Here is a 22,660-nt window from a genome sequence, read left to right on the forward strand (position 1 = left end):
TCCAGGTCCTTTTTTAGGACAGAGACCTTTCCTTTAAGGAACTAAAACCTAGGACTGTTGGCGCAAAAAAGAAGAACTAAAACCTAAGGCATCTGGAGTAAAAATTGGAGCTTTGCACTGACAACACAGCACATCATCCAAATTATATTATCCTATTGGCTTGTTAAAATCATCCTGTTCCCATGGGGGGAAGGGGGGTCCGTAAAGGGATAAAACCACCGCTGGCTGGGCGATCAGGGAGGCAGAGCGCACCCATCCTCCTCGTGTCGGTCAATGGACTGATCACCTGCCTGATCACCTCCCCTGGAACCCCAGGTTCGAATAAGGCCTTCGTATCTGTATCTGCAACTGTGTGACATGTCCTGGCTAGCCATTATAGGAATTGTAAGTATAGTGCTGTAAGTATAGCACCCGATTAAAACTTGTCTGTCAGTTGTAATTATCATTGTGTTGTAAGTGTAGTCTCCAACCATAAATTTGTTGGTCAGTTGTAATTGTATGTGATGTGAGTGTAGTATATAATCACAAACTATGTTAGTTATAATAGTAAATTTTATAAATAAACCATTTTGTTTTAATTTTTAAGTATCATACATTAATTTATAGTAATTAAGGTTAATGAACACTACCTACCCTAATCCCTGAACCATCCCCTCCTATTACTGCGACTTGGAAACCCCCCAAAAAGTGGTGGTTTTCACATTGGGGTGATTCTGTTTATATTGTTAATAATCTGTTGGAGAACACACTTCTAACCCTCTCCGGTCTCACTTAAGCTGGCTATTACAGGTTGTCCTCCCATGAGACTAAGGAACCACTAGGGGGCATCACAGGGGGCAACAAGAGAAGGTTCCAATAGGACTTTGGAACTCAGGTATCTGGAAATGTTTTGCTTCATAGACCTGCTACCTGATTTAACAATTTTCCTTTCAGTGCTAGTGGGGTAATCTATGCCTATACACTATGCGTTTTTGTGTGCAAACACACTTGTAAAATAATCATCTTCTTACTCTCAAAGTCTATGTTGCCATTTTACATAGTTTAATCAGGCAGCTTAGCTATATTAATCACCACGTTTCCAGATATCTAAATTCCAACATTCTGCTTGAATATTTCTATGGTGACCCCTTCACAAAACTTATAGTAGCTTTAACAGCTCCGTTAGCATGTGGTTATCATTATGCAAATGTTTGAGAACCATCACTATATGCCTAATCTTGTGCTCATTGAAGTAGCAAAATGCCAATGGCAACAGTATAAAATTCCATATTATTGCAGTTATTTACCCTCCATATATTATAGCTTGCATTATATTTGCATGGTATTACAAAGGGAACATATCTATTAAGATAATTGAGCAACACTAATTAACACTACCCAAAGGTTTAGGTCAGTTTTGTACCATGAAACTCTCAAATTTTCTCAGTGAAGACCCTATTAACATTTTCCAAAGACTATGTTCTGCTATCATAATTTTCAGTAGTACATTTCTAAATGAAATTAATGTTTAGTATGTAGTCCTCAGGTGAAAAAAAAATGGTAAAATTTGACCCTAAGTGAGCAAGATATTTTTTTCATATCAGCACCTCCAATGATTTAAGCCTTCTTTCAGCCTGGAAAGAGAGACTGGAAAGAAAGAAATCAAACTTCTTTTGTTGGCTTTGGGTGGATTTAGCTCTAAGCTGAGGCCAGGACTATTAAAAATATTTATATTGTGAATTGCTTTATTGATATTGAAACCAATGCCATCTTCTTTTTGTCACATGATTACGGAAACATCATGTTCTAAGAAGTGAAGCCACATGTTTTTTGTAAATATTTCTAATAAAATCAAACTCAATCCTTTTTTCAGTATTAAAAGACACACTAAGATGTGGGTGCAAGCAAAAAATATACTCAAAGTCAACAGAAGTGAGAATCATGAAGTTGATTCCAAGTAAAAACTTTCTGAAAAGAGTACATTTTCTTTGGGAGAAAATTGTCCACTTAATATTTTAAAGACTCAGTAAAGTGATGGGTCACTGCTTTTACCAGGCGTTCTGCCAATTTGTGGATGCATGCATTCAGTCAAGTCTTGCTAATCAACTCTTCAGCCCCCTCAGTGGTTCATCACTAACTTAGCCATCTGTTACTGCTGACTGCAAAATCCCAGAGTGGCTAATCTTCCACTCTAATCACTATTTAGGAAAAGAAAAAAAAAGGATTATATTCCCATCTCAGTTTTAGCTGTATCAGAGCATTTGCCCTTGCTCTTTGAGCTTTGGCCTGTATTCTGTTGTAAAAAAATGTTAATCAAATCTACACTGACTATTACAAGACCTATTAACCTCTATACCAAAGGCACAAGGTGTGCAGTGTATGTCTTTTATTAGAACTATTCTTTGCGTAGGAATTGCACATGTAATGATTCCAGCAAGCTCAGCTTCCAGGAAAACTTTTTTTTCTTTTTCATGAAATAGAAGATATTAGTTCAGTCCTATCTGTAGAACAACTTATGTACACTCATCACTCGTTTAATAAGTCCTTTACTAATGAGTACTTGCTCAAATGAGGAACATATATACCTATCTTTATTTACATATGAGTGAACTTCCCCTGCTTATATGAGCAGGGTCCCTGGCCAGGGGCGGGGAGACCCACAGCCTTGTGGCTGGAGCCTTCTCACTCCCTTCCCTCAGACATGCAGCTGTCTGACATCCCTTAGGCTGGAGGATGAGAGGGACAAGGCTCTTAGCCTGGTCCCTCCCCTGCAATGGCAGGAACTTGAAACTGACCAGCCATGAGCTGATCAGTTTCCAGGCCCCGCAAGCCAGGAAACTGACCAGCCCTGGTGGTTCCTGGCTCTCCTCCCCTTGCAGGAAAATTCAAGTTATGCAGGGGTTGCAGGAACACCCCGAGTAACTGAAGGGTTTACTGTATTCGTCCTGCCCCCCACTCCACTTGCCCTGCAGACCTCACCCTCGGCCAGGTTTTAACTGCCTCCCCGGTCCCAAATTGCTTCCAGCCTTAACCCCCCGCCCCCACCAACAGCCCCAAATTGCCTCCAGCTTTACACCTCCCCAGCAGCCCCAAGCCACCCCCAGCCTTACAACCCCCACTGCAGCCCCAAACTTCCTCCAGTCTTAGACTCTCCCCCGCATCCCTCGGCAGCCCCAGGCTTAGATACTCCTCCTCCTCCTCCCTCAGCCTCTTCACCGGGGCTTCTAGGCTGAGTGGCTCCCCCAGTCCTTGTGCTCCCAGCAATTAACTCAAGTGTTAAGGTTTCAGCACCTAGATATAAGGTAATTGCTATTCTTAGCTGCCATCTCCCGCAGCTGTAACTATTGATAGATATCTCCCTGAGGCAGCATGTTAAGAAACTGCAAATGACTTCTTTAACAGCCACTTGCATCTGGGAACTGCCCAGCTGGCATCCTTTAACAAATCTAATGGGACCCATGTTTGGGTCCCAACCCATAGGTTGGGAATCCCTGCTCTACATACATAAACTGCATCTTATTCTGGTGCCAAACTATTCAAATATATCAGAAAAGTACCGAAACTCAACTGTTTTTTGTCAAGTTATAGACACTTGGAATGAATTGGAGACTTTTACATATATTTTAATTGGAATTTAGTGTCACTCTTATGAGTTTTTGCCTACGAGCAGAAATTTGGGAACCAATTGTGCTCGTATGGTGAGGGATGAGTGTATTTCTTGAAGTAACTGACTAGGCTGAGTTATTGAGTTATTGAGAATTCTGGTGCTAGTTAAATCCTACACGCTTCTGATTTTAAAAATATAGGTGAAAGGGGAAAAAATATAAGAGTGACTTTCAATAAATTAATATGTGCCACCAGTGTATTTCTTGTTGAGAATTCTGGTGCTAGTTAAATCCTACACGCTTCTGATTTTAAAAATATAGGTGAAAGGGGAAAAAATATAAGAGTGACTTTCAATAAATTAATATGTGCCACCAGAGGAGCCTAATAAAATATCTGAATATATTTAGCTAATGTTGGTTGTAGATGTGATCTTTCAGCTCAATCTACAGGACTCAAAAGGTCCCATAATGTTTTAACACTGAAAGCAAGACTTGTGGTAAGGGAGATTTTTTTCTATTCTTGTACTTATTATGAAATTATTCATGTGTCTTTTAGAAACCTCATTTAAATTAAGCCAGAAAGAAATGTCAAAAGATAACAGCACGCATGTAGACTGGATACATAAACAATGTGACTCACATAAAAACTGTGACTCACATTTTGTTGAAACTGAATATAATAGTTTAATTAAGTTTCTAGAAACAGAAAAATGTGAGATCAAGATACATGCCCCCATCAATTTTAATGGGATGACAGGAGCTATATATCAGACTCCCAGAAAGAATAGGACACTTTGTCTTTCAAAGGGCTTGTGTGTACATGCACCTCAAAATTTCATGTGCAAATCTGCTTAAGTTGGTTAATATAAATAGAGTGGGTGAATTTTTGGACCCATTGAAATCAATGGTAAAACTCCCGTTGATATCAATGAGACCAGAATTTTGCCCCATCAGCAAAATTTTGAACCAAAATGTTTTAGTTCATTGTAATTCTACTTTAATAAAGTGGCATGACATGGCTCACAAACAGGGAACGATGTTAGCATAGTACCAGATTTATAGACAAGGTAAATCATTAAGCTTATCACTATTATGTGTGCTACTTAACAGCACTAGGTGGTTCCAGCCTCAATTTTCGCCACAAAAATGTTTTTTCAATGAAAAGGAAAATTTTGCTCCAAAATTCAGTTTTGGGAGGAAGTTTTTGTGATTCAGGTAGAATACTTTTAAATAGATAAAATTTCATCAAAATATGGATTTTCATCAATGCTATCACGTTTTGTGGAAACATTTCATTACCAAAGAAGACTTGTTTTGTAAAAGGTCTTTGATTCAGGTTCAGGTCTGAGAGACAGATGCACCCCCTCTCTACACCAAGATTTATAAACTTTAAACAACTGTATTTAAACCATCCCTACTCCCCCACTTAAAACAAACAATCAAACTTTTATTTTTGGCCTTTGAATTAAAACTAGAAAAAGGAAAGAGTGACAATTTCACTTTGTATCAATTCCAGCTTTTGTCACCTGTCAAGGTTTTGGAATTGTTCAGTCTCTGTTTTACAAATGGGAAGACAAACATACAAAATGATTGTCAACTCGTCCAAAGCCATAAAGCAAAAGTATGTCAGAGGTAGTATTAAGTATGTTTCTGCTACAAGGTACAACAGGTCTCAACATTCGCAAGGGTTCCTCGTTCAGAACCCTCTCAAATGTCGATTCTTGCAGTTACGGTGGTGGTGGTGGGGAGTAAAGGAACTTTGAAGTACCTGTGGGTTAGCAGCAGCTACAAGCAAGCCAGCGTGTTGAAGTTTAATACTCCAAAGTTGCCACAGGGGAGAATTAGCTTAATGAAGTGAAGCATATGCATCACAGCACTTCATTAATAATCTCCTGACACCCTACTTACCATGATCCCTTTGAAGTTGGGAGCTAGTGTAGACACAGCCTAATTGTGCCCAAGTAGTCAACCTGTTTCTTTCTTAAAAGATTTTTTTATGATTAGCTAAAACAGATTCTCCAAATTAAAACCCTTGAATTCATTGGAAAACTCACAACATATTTCCTACTGCAAAATATTCACTGATCTAAGTAGATTTTTTTTGGTGAGGGGGAGAAGGGGTGGCAGCAAAGGCAGAAGTCATCTTACACTTTCTGTGTGAGCATGGAGAGTTCTCTTTTTTAAACACAACACTTTACAACAACTAAATATAGCAAAACAAACGAGAAACTAGACAGCACTTATAAATAACATATCCCATACAGATAAGGTGAACTATTGATGTTAATGATAGTTTTGCCATTTACTTTAAATTAAACCAGGATTTTATTCACACAGTGAGGTTCTGCCATTCAATCTCTGCCCTCAGAAGCAGAATAAAATAAAACTATGCTACTGAGTTCTACAATAAGGCCCTACATCCAGCAAACACACTTACCTGTGTTTAACTTTATGGACACAAATAGTTATATACACAGGTTTTTTGTTTGTTTGGTTTTTGCTGTTGTTGTTTTGTAGTTGTTGTTGTTGTTTCCATCAGAACACTGTGGAACTGTGTTCTACCACCTTTTTTCCTGGCTCCATTTTTAAAAGGCGCTGCTGCCACCGCTGCACCTCCCTGCCTCCAGAGGAAAGAGCGGGACTCAATTTAATTGGCTAAATGGCCAGCCAGACCATTAAACTGATGCCTGCTTTTTCAGCATGTAGGTGAGGGAGATGCTCCTGTGTCTGTAGGTAGGGGGGATCCATGTGTCTGGGGAAGCAGTAGGAGCACGTGGAGCTCCTTTTGGACCGTAAGTCCTGAGTTAGGGGGGCAGTTGGAGACCGTTAAGCCTGGCCATGGTTTGGGGCTGTGTGGAGGTGGGTAGAGGGTTAAGTCTAGCCTTGGGTTAGGACTGCAGGGTGGGGTGGGGTGGGGCAGGGGGTTGAGTTGAGCCAGGGCTGTGGCCATGGCCACATGGGTGGTTGAGCTGGGGCTGTGCATCCACCCAGAGGATTGAGTGGGGCTGCCTGAGTGGTTGAGACAAGGCTGTGTGACCACCAGGGGGTCAGCTGAGCAGGGGGTAGGTTGAGCCTGGGTTGTGGGGGTGAATGAGCCAGGGAAGGAGGTGCATTCATAGAATCATAGAATCACAGAGCTGGAAGCAACCTCAAGAGGTCACCGAATCCAGCCCCCTGCTTCAAGCAGGATCAACCCCATCTAAGTCATCCCAGCCAAGCCATCCCAGCCATGACTATGTCAAGCTGGGACCTGAAAACCTCTAGGGATGGAGAATCCACCACCTTCCTAGACAACACACTCCAGTGCTTAACCACCCTCCTGGTTGAGTAGTTTTTCCTAATATCCAACCTACTCCTCTCCTTCTGGTTGGTGGCATGGGGAGTGTTGAGGGGTAATGTGCTATGGCCATGTGATTGTGTGGCCGCATGTAGGTTGAATGCAAGGTGGGTTGAGCCAGGGCCATGGGCAGGGTTGAGCTGGGAAAGGGAGTGAGTCGAGTGAGATGTTGATCCATGGCAGCTCAGCCATGCAGGGAGTTTTTCCAGGCGAGGTGCTTTGAGCTGGGGCTGTGTAGGCACTTTGATTGGGGGTGGGGCTGGAAGAAGGGCTTTCAAAAACTGGGGGGGGTCTTTTCAGAAGGTCCTGTCTCCATGGGCAGTGTGTGATTCAAAAAGCCGCACTTTCAAATCGCTGTGGCAGCCATTATGCTAATGAGGTGCTGCATATTCATGGCAGCGCCTCATTAGCATCTTTCAAACCTACTCATTAACATGCCCCTTTTGAATGGAAGGGGCACGTGTAGACCAAAGCAACATGGGTGATGTCAATAGGTAAATTAATTTTAATTAGTTAGAAAATATTTCTATAACCTTTAGTTTTAATAAAACAGTTACAGAAAGCTATCTAAAAGCGAAAATATATAACTAATGTGTAGATATCGTAGAAATTGTTTTCATTTTTAATTCTTTTTTGTCAAAATAAGAAACAAAATAATCATTTTGTATTTTGATTCAAATTGCAAGGATTTGTAGGTTTTGGATCAAGTGGATCACCCTTCGTCTCCATTTTATTCTGATTAGGGAAAAAAATAAGAAACCACATTGAAAAGACAAATAGCATCAATATGGTATTTTTTTTTAAATGTTGATGAAAAATCAAACTTTTTTTTTAAGGGGGATAATGTTCTGTTTCATTCAAAAGTTTGCCTGCAGCTTACCATTTGTCATCAGCCTTACTAACGTCCATTTAAGAGGTAAACTGAATAGTACTGTTAATATTTCCTTAGTGAGAAACTGTTCCATCCTTCATTATCCTCTCTACCCCTCCCCAACCTGCCCAAACACCACTTTCTTTCACAGCATTGGCTGTGGCGTCAGCCTAAGCTGTGCTTTGCAAACTGGTTTAGACAACTGGAGCACACCTTGAAAAATTCATGCGAAGAAGAGGACGTGTTGAAGCCTTTGAAAAGAACTCCAGATGGGCATAATAGCTTAGCCTGATGGCTGTTTCCTCCTGGAAGTCTTCTCCTAGCCTCACAAAAAATGCTTCCCCTCCTGCCTTGCTATCTCTTCTCCTCACTTTTTTTCCCAATTTTCTTGTAATATACTAAGAAGCATGAAAGCTCCTGCATGGTCTTTCATCTTAGCTCATATACTAAAACTCCAAGTATAATGCCACCTCACTTCTGAGTGAATATCTTGGTGGGCTGGTGATGGTTTCTGACTTCAGTCTTGTTCTAAATCTGTTAGAATTTCCCTCTTTCTGATTTTGGGTCTGTCAAGGTGATTAGCCAAGGACCTTCATCCCAACAGCCTGCACGTTACCCCTTTCCTTTTGTGCCCCGGAAATAAGATTGGTATTGTGGATGCTAATGAGGGAGAACATTGGAAAATATTTGAGCCTTAAGTTTAAAACAGGATACATATCACAATAGTGATACGACTTTCCCTGACAGCTAGCACATCCTACTTCATAGCCTACAAGTTAATCTTCTTTGGACAGTGTAGCAGTTGAATTCATCATGCAGCTGGGAAAAAGTATAACAGATACCAGAATCAAATCTCTAACTTACACACTTGGTAACATTATTGTTCATGCAAATCAGCTGATGCTGTGTTATGTGTGACAGATATGTATTTTTCTGCATAGAAATTACCCATTTACTTGTGGAATGACATGCAATAAAATTAGGAATACAACTGTACATCAACATGGGCATATAATTTTATATACTTAGGTTTGAAAGTCAAGACCTTAATGGCCTAATTATCTGACATCAGAATTCTAGGGTTAGGCTTCAAAGTATCCCAAAGAAAGAATTGCACTCATTTTCAACTACTTCGATGAACGTCTTATCTTCATCAGCTTGAACTCCCATATTTTCTTAAGGAGAGAGACAATGAGTTTTTCCATCATCTATTCTGACTCTAGTTGCACTCTGAAAACGTGTGCCAGTGGCATATTTTTTTTTTCCATCCCACAAACCTGTTCTCAGTTTAAATAGAGGACATCAGTGCATTTCTGTTATATTTTGTCAATACTAAATACATTCCACAGTACCAAAATTTTAGGCTGAATATTAGTCGTTCCAACAGTGTTTTGTCTTTACTTGTTTAGACCATCACTGAATTTTGTTTTATAGAAATGAGGAAACAGATAAATGACATAGGTTACCAATAAATAATAAATATATAAAACCCCAGTCTCCAGTTTCCATGGAAACCAATCTAAACTAATAGAGGCCTATAGAACATCATGTTCAGGAGACAGAACAGTAACATAAAAGGTTCAATTTGTAGTTCAAAATGAAAGGCAAATTACAGTGTGTTAAACTTAGTCCTAACACATGCAGGTTTAAAATGAAAAAGTTTTAGGTTGAGAACTGTAATGTTTTATAGAGTACACATGGAGAAATACATCCTATATAGAAATCCTATACAATTTAATAGAAAATTTTGAACTTTCTAAAGAGCTTTTTAATTTCAATATAATATTCTGGAATGAGGACACAATTCTCTATTAACTTAGTGCTATTCTGAAATAATTTCTATTCCCCTAAAGATTTAATGTCTTATAATTTGTAAACTTTTTCTTTAAAGATATACAGTGGAAAAATCTGATGATCACTGGACACAGGGCATTCTAATGGTCTTATGAAAAGGAATTTTAAATAAAGTTAAAAACAAATCTCCCCTTAAAACTGGCTTTACTTGAGAAGGGTAATTACAGGGAAGGTTTTCTATGCTTTCAAAGGATCTTCGGTTAGAATTATGGTACAAATCTGCAGCAGGTTTCAATCAAAGAAATTACTCTCATCTATGTCAGTTGAAGATCAAGCAATCCATGTAAGATTCTGCTAAAAGTAAATTCAGACAAATGGAAGAGCCTTACCTTTCATTGAGATAATCAGGTACAGATAAGCCAAAGAGCCAATTCTTTCAGTAATGGAAGTAATAGAAGTTAGTCAGGTCAGAATGCAGGCATGGGGAATTAAATGATCTATGAGAGTAGTTGAAAAATATGACGTGTTATTGGCAGTATTATTATATTGACTTACAAAGCCAGTAAGGAGCAGATCTACAAAAGGGATTTTGACATCACAATCCCATTTTTGGGTACCACACATCCCGAAAACCTCCTCTTAGAGTTTCCTTAACTCTGTAGGAGCCTAAACTCATTTGTAACTTAAATGTCTACTGTAAAAATTCCCTAGATATGTAAATTTCTGTCTCTGTGCATGAAAATTGCTGAGTCACTTTTCCTGTCTGGACTGCTTTTTCCATGGGAACTTGCGAGGAAGGGTGAAAGTGAAGGGAGGAGAATACCTATGTTAGCTGCAGATATCAGTCCAATAGATGGCTGCGAGCATGCCAAGAGATTCAGGCCCTATTCAATATCCACCTGAAAGAAGTGGTGTGGATAGTTCCCTTATGATCATCAGCCTAGTGGTAGAATACTAACCTGGATAGAAAAAATCACGATTAATTTCTTCTCTCTACCTGATGAGGAGAAAGACTGTGAACAGGACTTCCATGCCCCTCCCAGTGGGGATGCCTTAGGTATGCGAAGTCACCTCCTTAAACTCTTCTGTTGAAGCTGTTTCATTTTGAATAATGAGTCATCGGAGTAAAAAAAAAATGTGACCCTAGTCTCCCCCTACCAGTTGGGTGCCCTAACCAGCAGGCTGTAGGATCACTCATTCTGTGTGTGCATTTTCTAAGTTCCTTTTTGTAACTTACTACTTTATATAGTTTATAAAATATCCAATGAATTTATAATTTATTATGCTTCATTGATTTTTTTTCCAAGGAGGTATCTGTAGAAGAAAATAAATTTACAAAGAGAAGATATGAAGAGATTGGTACTTCCATTGCTTTGTTAATTAATAAGCCACCCCATTGACTGGAACAGCAGTGTCCTGCAGAGAGGAGATTTATGGAAGCATGATACAGGCCGTGGATCTGAAGTGACCACAACACACACTACAATTTAAATAACAGAAATCAAGAGGTAGGGCATTTTCTTGCAGTTTATGATCTTCGAGAAGGAGTTAGTCTAAAGTGCAGCCTAGGGCTGTTAACTCCATTCCATCATTGACCCTAACGAATATCTTGATCTGTGCTCAAATGGAAATGAAAACATGCATTATACTTGTTGCAGTTCTTATGTATGGAAAATTTTTTAAGAATTAATGCCAGAGAATATTAGCATGATTTTCTGACTCATCTATTGACATTCCACTCCATTTCACATGCTAGATAATGCATTACATCTAATCTATAGTAGCAAATGTAATGAAAGAAGAGAGAGACAGTAGACAATTCCTGTAAGTTAAGGAATTGTGCAGTTATGCACATATTTGTTTGACTTTTTTTTCTGCAATATCTACCAGCCTTATAGATGATGATTATCATTTTCAACCAGGCAAGAAACACAAAGATGGGCTTTTCCTGTGACTTTCACACCTTATTAATTATATGGTCCCTAAGAAGTCTTTTGTCCATGCGACACCAGTTTAGCCTTCATTAATAAACACTTTTAATTCAACCCCTTTACAACTAAAATCTCACACTGGATTTGTTGGCTTAATTTAAAAAGACATTAGTTACTGACTTGAGGAAAAGAAGAAGACACCATTAGATGAAGTCTGCATATGTCCTGCACACACATTATATTGCACTAAGAACCTCTCCAGCTAAAGTACTTGTAACCATCTACAGCAGTTAGTTCTTTTAATGAATATTTATGAAGCAATAACACCAATTCTAGTTCTGACTGATAACTGCTAAGTGACTAAAATGTCTTATTTTTGTTCACTGTTTCAGAGGAAAATTATTCATTCTCCCAATGAATCCACGCTTTGACATGTTTTATTTTCCAGCACCAGTTGCAAATCTAGTATGAAAAATAAACTACATCATAACATATGCACAACTATTTGAGCTCACTAATAAATAAATGAGTACAGCAGTGATGCAATTCTTAATATTAGCCACTAGTGAGAGCATGAAAATGTGACTGTATGAATGAAACTTGAAAGTATGCATCATGTCTGCTTGCTGTTTTTGTCTTTGTAAGCTACAAAGAAAATATTAGCATCCTTAGAGACAGTGCAAGCAAGGGTGGGGCTCATGCCCCTTAGTGGAAATATGGGGTGTAGGATGGGTCACATATTTGTTTCACATGCAGGGAGAGAGATGACCTGGGATCTGGAAGAGGGCCACCATAGCACATAAAATGGAGTGGGTAGCTGATGAGCAGGTAGTATCACCTCAGAAGAGTAGAGAGCTCATTTCCAGGGGAAGGACAGCAGCACAAGCTGATGGGAAGCAGTGAACACAAGAGGCCCAGGAACTACCATAGGAATGTTGGAATAAATTACCAGGACACCTTTTCTCAGCCAGGAGGTGGGTCTGCCATCCCTACAAGACCCAGTGGAGTATCTCATTCCCACTCCTATCTCTCTGTCCCTCCCCTTCTGAGGGAGGCTCCCGTCACAAGGTAGCCCACTCAGAAAATCTCCATAATATACCAATACAGTGAATTTGTGAGGTTATTTTTAAAATTACATATAAGAAATTACTAGGGGTCTAGAGACATAAGTAATACAGAGGATTTTTTTTATTGGCAAGTGATTAACTATCTGTGCTCTTCTAGGCAGGTCCTTGTGTTTGTGAAGAGCTCTGTTAGCATTAAGAGGGTTCTGCACTGCCATATGATCAGCTTGCTTGTAGAAACATGGAGGAAGGGATGTAAATAGGTTCACAATAATGTGGCGGCAAGAAAGGACTAGGATGACAGATAGATGACCGAATCAATACGTCGCTGCCAAGGAGGGATGAAGCCCTCCTGGGGTCCCAGGACCTGGACCAAACCCTGCTGCGACCCCCAGGCATCAGGAGAGTGCCACCCCGTGGGAGTACATGAGGCCCCATCCAGGCCACCCAGATAGAAGGAGCTAGCGGAGAGAGGGAGATCGGGACAAGAGAGTGCTGAACAAGAAGGTTAATGTCTTTATTAGGTTTACAAGTACTTATTAGGAACGACTATACAACTATCTATTCTAAACAACTAGCTATGTATACTATGCTATACTATGCTACACTATAGTATACTATGTACATATATACAAATATACATTGATTAAGGACAATAGGAAGACGGGAATAGGTGTTCAGATTCTCAGGCTACCTTAAAAAGGACAGGCAGGGGCGCTACTCCCCGTCATGATCCTTGGGCCGGGGTGCTAACCCCGCCCGGCTGGTGTCAGGGAGACCATGCTATAACATCAGCCTATATTTAAGCCTTACTGGCTGCCCCCATAGAGGTGCAGGGAGGGGGTGCAAATCCCTGCCCGCAAATATAAGTGATAGCATGAGAATTTGAGCAATAGAGCTAAGATAAGGTAATTGATTATTTTTATATATTATTATCTATGTAATAATTAACTATACTAATTAACTATCTTAATAATAGTAATACTGACTAATAAATGATACTGACAATACTGTCTAATAACTAAACAAACTTAATATGAACATTGGTATTTACATATATATATTACAAAAGAACCTGGCCTGGGCCTTTAGGCCTGGCCCTGTGTAAAGTTAGATAAGAGGTGATGTGTTCAGTAGTCTCTGTTCAGGATAAATGGTCAAGTCCGGTAGTCACTATCTAGGTAGATGGTCGAATTTGGTGTTTGTCGTGTCTGGTAGAATGTAGTAGTTAGTAATGAAGTGGCCAGTGTAAACGGTCGGTTAGTATGGCGGAGATGATGTTACTGCAGATGAAATAGTAGAGCTGCCGGTATGGTGGCGATGATGTTGCAAGATGGTGGCAGTGATGTTAGCGCAGGACAAATGGTGGTGCTGCCAGTGCAATGGCAGCCTCAGGGTTCAGTGGCCGGGTACGCAGTACCCGCCGCCTGACGGCAACGGGCCAGTTCGCCACCCAGCCACATCCCCACTGAGGCTGCTTGCCGCTTGGGAGCGCTGATGTCTCTCAGGTGTGCTGGTGGCGGGTGCCGCGATGACAGAGCGGCGCTGGTGGTTCTTTGCAAAGGCTTCGCTTTGCGGCTGACCTGAGGGTTCAGTGGACACTGCCAGACAGCCAACACCCCCCTATGCAGGGTAACAGAGTTCTCATCTGTGTCCCCAAGGGCTGCAGAATGGGCTGCCAGCCCTGAATTTATAGTGTCAGTTCATACATAATTCATTAGTTAATTATAATATGAAAATTCCATACACCCGTTTTCAGCCAGGTCCTTTGTGTCACCGAAGGTGCTAGAAAAGCTTACCTTGCGCCAATCAGAGGCCTGGAATTTAAACCTGTGATCATGAATAATTCATGAGTTCAGGTTACCAGGGAAACCAACTGACTCAGAGTGACCATTGGGGGGGGGGCTGCTAAATGGCAGCCTATGAGACTTTGGATTTTTCATGTGCCTGCATTGATGTTTAATGGCCAAAGGCTTGTTTCCCCTGGCCCACGGGGACGATAATGCCCAAGGGATAAAAATCCCTGACAAATAAGCATAGACATAACTCTGCATGAAGAGTAATATTGTCTATACCGATAATTATACCACCAATCAGTGCTGTGTAAACTTCCACTGGAACACTACACACAACATAATTCTCAAATAGCAATTGTTCAGTACAGATATTTTTCCTCCACTGCAATCTGTCATTTGATTAATACATTAACAGAGGGTATTTTACAAGAAATAGAGTCCTTTAGAAGAAAATATTTAATAACATCAAAATAAATTAAAAATAAACCAATGTAACCCATGAGGGAGAGAGAAGGTTGCTGGACTGTAAAGAAATGTAAACTTTGTTTATAATCCTGCTTCTGTCAAGGCTCAAATGTGAGATTCCATGTGCAACAGAGGCTCAAATGTGAGATACAAACAATTATTTATGCAGAATAATTACAATGATGTGGGATTTGTTCCTTCAGAATAAACACATCTTTATATAACCTGAATTTCATGTTTCTAATTAAAATTTTCATAATTAAAATCAGGGACATAATTTTTGTATGTAATATACACAACTATGGGACAACAATGTATGGTAGACTTCAAAATGAAGTTCAACTGGGTCTAAATTTTCAAATGTTGGCACCTTTAGGTTCAGTTTTTAACTCTCTATTTTGTATCTAATTAAAAGTAGTCTGATTTTCAGATGTGCTAAGCACCCAGATGACTCATTTTGCTTGATCGCTAAGCTCTACACTTGTGACTTCCTGAAATTAGCCACTGTTAAGCTGGCTAGAGCCTAATAACAACTATGTATTTGAAAGTTGGTGAGTTGAGGTTCTTATATTTTTAAAGCCATTAACAAGGGAAGTCCTTAATTAGAGAAATAAAAAGAAAATCTGCTCTCATGTTTGTTCTGGAGAAGGGTTAAAAGGTAACATTCATCTGTACTCACATACCACAGAGGAAATAATTTTAGGATAGGGAAGGAACCTAACAATAAACAGACCTGTCTCACAGAGTGGGAAGGGACCTTCAGAGGTCATAGAGTCCAATACTCTGCCCTGACAGTAGGACTTATTGCTATGTCTGACTTTTTTTTCCCAATCTATTCACTCTAGATCCCTAAACAGCCCCTTGAGGGACTGAACTCACAATCCTAGAATTAACAGGCCAATACTTTAACCACTGTGCATACCTGGTTGGAAAGTAATAATTTTCCCCTTCCCCATTTCCCACCTCCTTAAAGTACCTGTGCTCTCAAGAACTCCTTAACAAAAAGCAGAATGTTATGGGGTAAACAGTTCTCATAGCCATTAATAAACCTGTGCTTTATGAACTCATCTAATACTTTTGTGACATTACCTATATTTTGGCCTTCCCCACATGACCCTCCAACAAATTTAGGAGCTTGACCATGCAAGTCATTTCTTACGCTTATCATAAACCTGCTGCCTATTAATTTCAAGAGTGACCCTTGGATTTTGAATTATGTGAAGCAGTAAATAATAATTTCCTATTCATTTTGACCTCACCATTTATAACTTTTTACACGTGTATAATATCCAACCCCATAGTAATTCTAAGCATTTTTCATTATTTTAATCTGTCCTCATGTGGAAGCTGTTTGATATCCCTAAGTGTTTCTGTTGCCCTTTGTAGTTTTTACAGTTTCAATATATCTTGTTTTGTTTATGGTGTGGTTGTACCATGGATGTATAGAGTGAGAATATATTTTCAGTCGTTTTTTTTCTATCTCCTTCCCAATGATTTATAACATTCTGTTAACTTTTTGATTACTGCTAAACATTGAGCACGTTTTCTTAGAGCTATCTATAATAATATCCAAATCTCTTTCTTTACTACTAACAGCTAATTTAGATCTCATCATTTTGTATGTATACAGGATTTCTTAATCAACTTCATTTAGGAGGGTTCTGCTCATTAGTCTTGATATTTGGAGATACTTATTGCCTTCTTTGTGGAACCTGTGGAACTCTTTGTCAGAGGATATTGTGAAGACCAGGACTGTAAGTTAAAAAAGAGCTACATAAATGTATGGAGGACAGGTCTATATTAGACAGGATGGGTGGAAACGGTGTACTTAGACTCTGTTCGTCAGAAGCTTGAAATTGGTGACAGGGAGGGAATCACTTGATGGTCCTATTCATTCCTCTCGGATACCTGGCATTGGCCCATGCCAGAAGACAGGACAGATGGACCTTTTGTCTGTGGCTGTTCTTATCCATCCAAGTGGATTTGCTACCATATGGATTTTCAATTTAGAGTTGTGACCACATCCTAGGAAAATTATGATGACCCTCCTTTTCATTTTGTCTAGATGAAAAGAAATCTTGGATTTATTTTTTAAATGGTGGTCGTAGTATGGAAAAGTTTGAGGACTAATATGTTAGCATATGTTCGCTTGCTTTCATTTACTTATGCTACATCTACACTAGCTTTCTTCTTTCAAAAGAGACATGCAAATGAAGGAAATAAAAATGCAAATAAGGCACATATTTACATATCTGGCACCTCATTTGCACATTCTTCTTTCGAAAGAGCTTCTTTCAAAGGAAGAAAAGCAGTATAGGTGCAACTTTTTCAAAAGTAATCCCCATCTTCGAAAGAATACTTCTTCCTATTCTTTTAGGAAGAAGTGCTCTTTGGAAGGGGGGACTACTTTCAAAAGAGCTCCAGCTATGCTGCTTTTCTTTTTTTTTGAAAGACGAATATGCAAATGAGGTGTCAGATATGTAAATCTGTGCATCATTTGCATTTCCAATTGCCTTCATTTGCATGCCTGTTTCGAAAGAGGAATGTTAATGTAGACGCAGCCTTACTGAGGCAGTGTTGCCCAGCAAATTGAGCACTGGACAGAGATTTAGGAGACTATAAGTTCCATTCCTGCTTGGGCCACTGGTTTGCTGTGTGATCTTGGAAGTCACTTTACCTCCTTGTATCTCAGCGTCATCATTTCTAATATGGAGATGATGCCCTCCTTTGTTAAGCACTGTTGGATTCACATCCTCAAAGGTATTTAGCTATCTACCTCTCTTTGATGAGCTGAGATGTTAAGATCTACTAATAAGAAGTGCTATGAAAAAGGCAGATATTATTCATTATTTTCTCATGGGAAATTATAATAGGTTGTATTTCAAACTTCCTACTACCTCTCGACCTCTGGTTGAAAATCAGAATGCAAAACATAATTACTAAGACTACCTTACAGTTAGGGATTACATTCAAATTGCATTCTGTATTCTGTGGGAGAAGGGATGAGGAGGAGTGGAATTTCAGCTTTAGCCATCTTGTATTACTGAGGCTGGATCTTGCAAACATTTAAGCACATGCTTAATTTCACTCGTATGTAGTCCCATTAACTCCAAAGGACCAGTCATGGTTTAAAATGTCTCTTCAAGATTGAAGTCTTCATGAGCAAGATTTTACTGCATATGTATGCATTTTTATTCTCCTTCAGATAAAATTGCATTTTTTTCCAAATTCAAAATAAGCAATTTGTACTGTGTACATATATATATATTTCATTTCTGTTCTCTGAACTTATTATGACTGAAGTAAGAGAAATAGCTCTTTGTTTCTCACGAGTTCATCTCTTTACTTTTCATCTAAAAAAATAATTCCCTGTTGTGACCTGATTATCATTTCTATAGCAACCAATTATGATATCAAAAATAGAGTCTTTTGACTTCAAGTAAGGAATAAACAGGAGAATGTGATTAATTCTTGAAGTGAATGGGATATCTAAAAATTGACTATAAAATAGTCTTGTATTGTTCAGTGGTTATTTTTATCAAAAAATTCCCAATCACAAGTAGTTTACAAATAGAGATGGCTTTTCTATCTGCAAGATCTGAAAACTCAGGCCAGGTTCTGGAAGTTCAGCTATTCAGACTCATGTATTACCAATAATGAAGATACTGCAGGTCAAGTGTTGCCTTGAGATATAGTTCTTCAACTCTTTTACTTTCAGTGGTGTTGCATAAGTGTAACTGAGTGCATAACAGAGAAAATAATGGGGTTGTAAAGTAGCTTTGCAATTGAGGATATGTCTGATGTTCAAAAAGAAAAGAGAGAGAGAGAGAGAGAGAGAGAGAGAGAGAGGGAGAGAGGGAGAGAGAGAGAGATAAAGAAACCTGCAGCAGGGAATTTAAGAATTTGGGTCAATTCAGCTGCAGGGCTAAAAATCTCCAGATAGAAAATAGGGCTCAGGCTTAAGCCAAGACTCTGAGCCCCACACACTCACTGGATTTCTGAGCCCATGCTCCAGCCTGAGACCCAATGTTCATGCTTCTGTTTGTTAACATGAGCCTGAGTCAGTTGACCTGTGCTTTGAGACTGAGTTCTCCAGATCTTTTTTTACAGTGTAGGCATACCTTGAAACTCTTAAGGGTATGTCTAGAGTAGAGGGTTTTGTCAACAAAACCCAGGGTATATCCAGATTCCCTAGGCATTCTGTCAACACTAAATCAGCAGAACACAGCCCTTCTATCAACAGACATATCCCATTTCCCATGAGGCATAATGCCTATCAACAGACATCTGTCTGGATTTTCCAGGTGGCTCTCTGTCAACAGGCAGGGCTTCTGGGACACTGGGCAGTCTTGTCTGCTGTGCTTCCGGTTGGCTGTTTTGTCGAGAGAGTGGTTGGGCAGTCCACCTGCTCTCTGTCAACAGAGTGGTTTGCTCTTGCGATCTGCTTCGTAATTTAGCTGCAATATGTTGACAGAAGTGTTGTTGGAAGATATCTTGCAACAAAAACTTCTGCTGACAAATCTAAACACGGCCTTAGTTACGCTGCTGTATTGATGATGTACAAGACAACAAAATTATCCCACTCATGCTGCCAGTGCTGTATTTGTTCTACCTGCCTGACATGCCTTTTTGTTTATTACCTCTTATTTTTGACAAGTATGAGCCTGATTTTACTCAGATAAATAGTCTCAGAGGGCTAGCCAGGTTAGTCCGTAGCTTCACAAAAAAATTAACAGTCATGTAGCTCCTTAAAGCTACATTTATGAGGTATGTTTAGTATTTTAAAAAGCAGCTATATTTTTGCTCTTCTGTGCTCTTATTCAAGAATATTTTTGGACACATGATTCTCATTTGTCATCTCTGTTCAACAAGAATGTTTTGTGTGGAGTAGCTGGAAGCTTATGTTCTGTACTATGATCCTGAATGCCACTCTGAACCCAAGGCTCTGCAGCATTCTGTGAAATGCAATGCAGTAACTTTTGTTCATACGTTTAATTTGGCTTTTTTTAGCTTAACAGTTTTGGGTTTTTTTGGCTGGTGCAATTGCATATTAGTAATCATATCATATTGACTTTATTGGCTTTTGTGCAGCACACACGGAATTTGTAAACAGGGATAATAAATAAATGCTAAAAGTGCACGGCAGGAGAGTAGGATTAATCCATGGTACAAATAGTACACTATGCTGAGCAGCTCTCGGAAGGGGTTACTGACCTCATTAGAGTCAAACTCCAGAATCCAGGTTTCATTCATACCTGCAAGAAATCATGGTAATCAGACTGTTTTTTTTATTTTAATTTTTAGTTTTGCTTCTCTTTTGTCAGAATAAAGAAAATGTATTTCATATGTAAGTTAGTCTTTCAACCTCGAACACCACAGCAAAGAACTATGTAGTCACGTTAGATATTAATACCTCAAAATTAAGCCAATTTAAGGAGTCTGATAAATTGGAAAGGTTTAGAGAAATGTCAGGAAGACGATTAAAGGATACGAAATGTGTGCCTTTTAGTGATAGACTTCAGGAGCACAGTCTATTCATTTTAACAAAAAGAAGGTCAAGGTGAATTAATTCAGACAAAAAGTGAAGATAACTAACCACTGGATCAGTTTCCCAAAGATTGTGGGGGATTTTTTCTCTTTCAGAAAAAACGATTCTGCAGCTCAGACAGGAATGAATAAATGGAATTTCTATGGCTTGTTTTATACTAGAGTGAAGATTAGTTGATCAAAGTCATACCTTCTGGCCTTGGAATCTACGAACAGATAATATAGGATCTCCTTTAAAATTTTTATATTTCTGGTTATAGTTTTCTTAAATAATGTTTATCATATATATAAAATAATTTAACATAATATTGCCAGGAGAAAGGATGGTCTTCTGTTTAAAGGATTTAGATCAGTGTGCAATGCCTGTCTCTCTGCCACAAACTTCATGTGCAAATGTGGGCAAGTCATTTAATATCTCAGATGCCCATCTGTAAAAAGGAAAAAAGTGCAAATATTATAATTAAGTTCTAATTTTTTTGTGTGTGTTGCTATGTATTTTTGTAGTACATAATACACAGAGTCCCTATTTTTGTTCCAAAACAGCAAGAAGTCCTGTGGCACCAGGGAGACATTCAGTAACAGATTTAAAAGTAGCCATCCTGAAACAGAAATACTTCAAAAACAGACTCCAAAGGGAAACTGCATAGCTGCAATTTATTTGCAGACTTGACACCATCAACCAAAGATTGAATACAGGCTGGGAGTGGCTGGCCAATTACAAAAGCAGTTTCTCCTCTCTTGATGTTAACACCTCCACATCAGCTACTGGAAGTGGACCACATCCTTCCTGACTGAATTGACCTTGTTTCTCGTCTCTTGATATTCACAATTCCACATTAGCTGTTGATAAGGGGCCACATCCTCCATGATTGAACTGACCTTCTAATCTCTGGCCCACCTCTTGACTGGGACTCCCTCCTTTTCATGACCCTATATATTTAGACCCTCCTCTGGACTCACTCATGTGCCTGACGAAGCGTGTCTTTGCCCATGAAAGCTTATGCTCCAAAATATCTGTGAGTCTATAAGGTAACACATGACTTCTTGGTTTTTTTTTTTGAATATACACACTAACTTGGCTACCTCTTTGATACCTATTTTTGTTGGGATCCATAGGTGCTACTTCAAATAATATTTAATTTTTCATTGGTACTATACATACACTTTAGCCAAACAACAGAGAAGTCTAAGTGAAATCTGAAAAAGCAAGGAAATTCATAGTTAAATAGCTTCTCAGTTTTCAGTAGTTTATGTCGTGCCTGTGGATGCTATGATAGATAAAACACTCTTCTCAACCTCATGAATTAGGCATTTCCAAATACATAAATTTGTTTTCAATTTTCTTTGACAGGTGAGTGTTGCAAAAGATGGCTCTTGGCAAAAAAATTAATCTGTTTTCCACTGATCTCAATGGCAACATATGAAACAGCTCTCCATACTTAACCTATAAATCACTGAGATCATATGATAGACTTTGATTCGTCTTAGTGAGCTATTATGATCTGTCTTGTCAATGTGTCCATGTATTATTGACACAATAACTGGTGACAGTTTTCTAGTAGCCAGTTTTTTCTTAAATGTCACTGAATTCTCATGGAGTCATAAATACAAATATCAGTGACATGACAGACTCCAATAGCACCTTTCCAGCAATTAGTCTACATTTAAAATGTCTCATTAGAGAATTCTCATCCTACTAAAAGTGTTGGAGGCATATAAAATTGTCCAGTGACTTTTTCTTTTTTGCCTTACAGGGCAAAAGATGTTTATGTGATTAAGTCTTTTTTCTTATATATGGTTTAATGTGTGTATTATGACATTGTATCTCTGAGTTTAAAATATTGAAATTGAAAATACAAGTGCAATAATTTAGTGACATGAATGTTAAAACAAATGTGTCAGAAACCATGGAGCCATGTTCATATTGAATAGTGGGAGATGTAGCTGTGGGACACAGTCAAAATTCCAGGAAAGGATTGGAGCAAACCTGGACAGAGCTGCATCACGCTCAGCCCCGCTCCAGTCCTAAGAACCATGTGGAGCAAGTGGTGGGGCATTCCAATGGCAATTTAAACAGGGCTGGGACTCCAGTCGCCATCACTCCTTCAGTAGAGCCTCAGGCCCCTTTAAATCTCTGGCCCCTGTGGCAACTGCCACTATTGTCCCCCCACCTTAGCAGGCCTGACTGTGAGTGTATTGTTCTGGTTTTTCTTGGAGTCATGAGATCAGTTCCTGGCTTTTTAAATGGCATGGAGAGAGATAGAGAGAGAG

The 22,660-nt window shown here is 39.1% G+C and overlaps 1 long non-coding RNA gene across 1 annotated transcript; it reads left to right on the top strand.

Moving 5' to 3' along the window:
* Positions 1–246: 246 nt before the first annotated feature.
* LOC142010482 (uncharacterized) lies at positions 247–22,042 on the top strand. Its single transcript, XR_012644812.1, has 3 exons — positions 247–384; positions 10,894–11,094; positions 20,933–22,042. It is a non-coding gene; the product is annotated as an uncharacterized LOC142010482 (long non-coding RNA).
* Positions 22,043–22,660: the final 618 nt, after the last annotated feature.

This window comes from Carettochelys insculpta, chromosome 3, assembly GCF_033958435.1.
Source record: "Carettochelys insculpta isolate YL-2023 chromosome 3, ASM3395843v1, whole genome shotgun sequence".
NCBI lineage: Eukaryota > Metazoa > Chordata > Testudines > Carettochelyidae > Carettochelys > Carettochelys insculpta.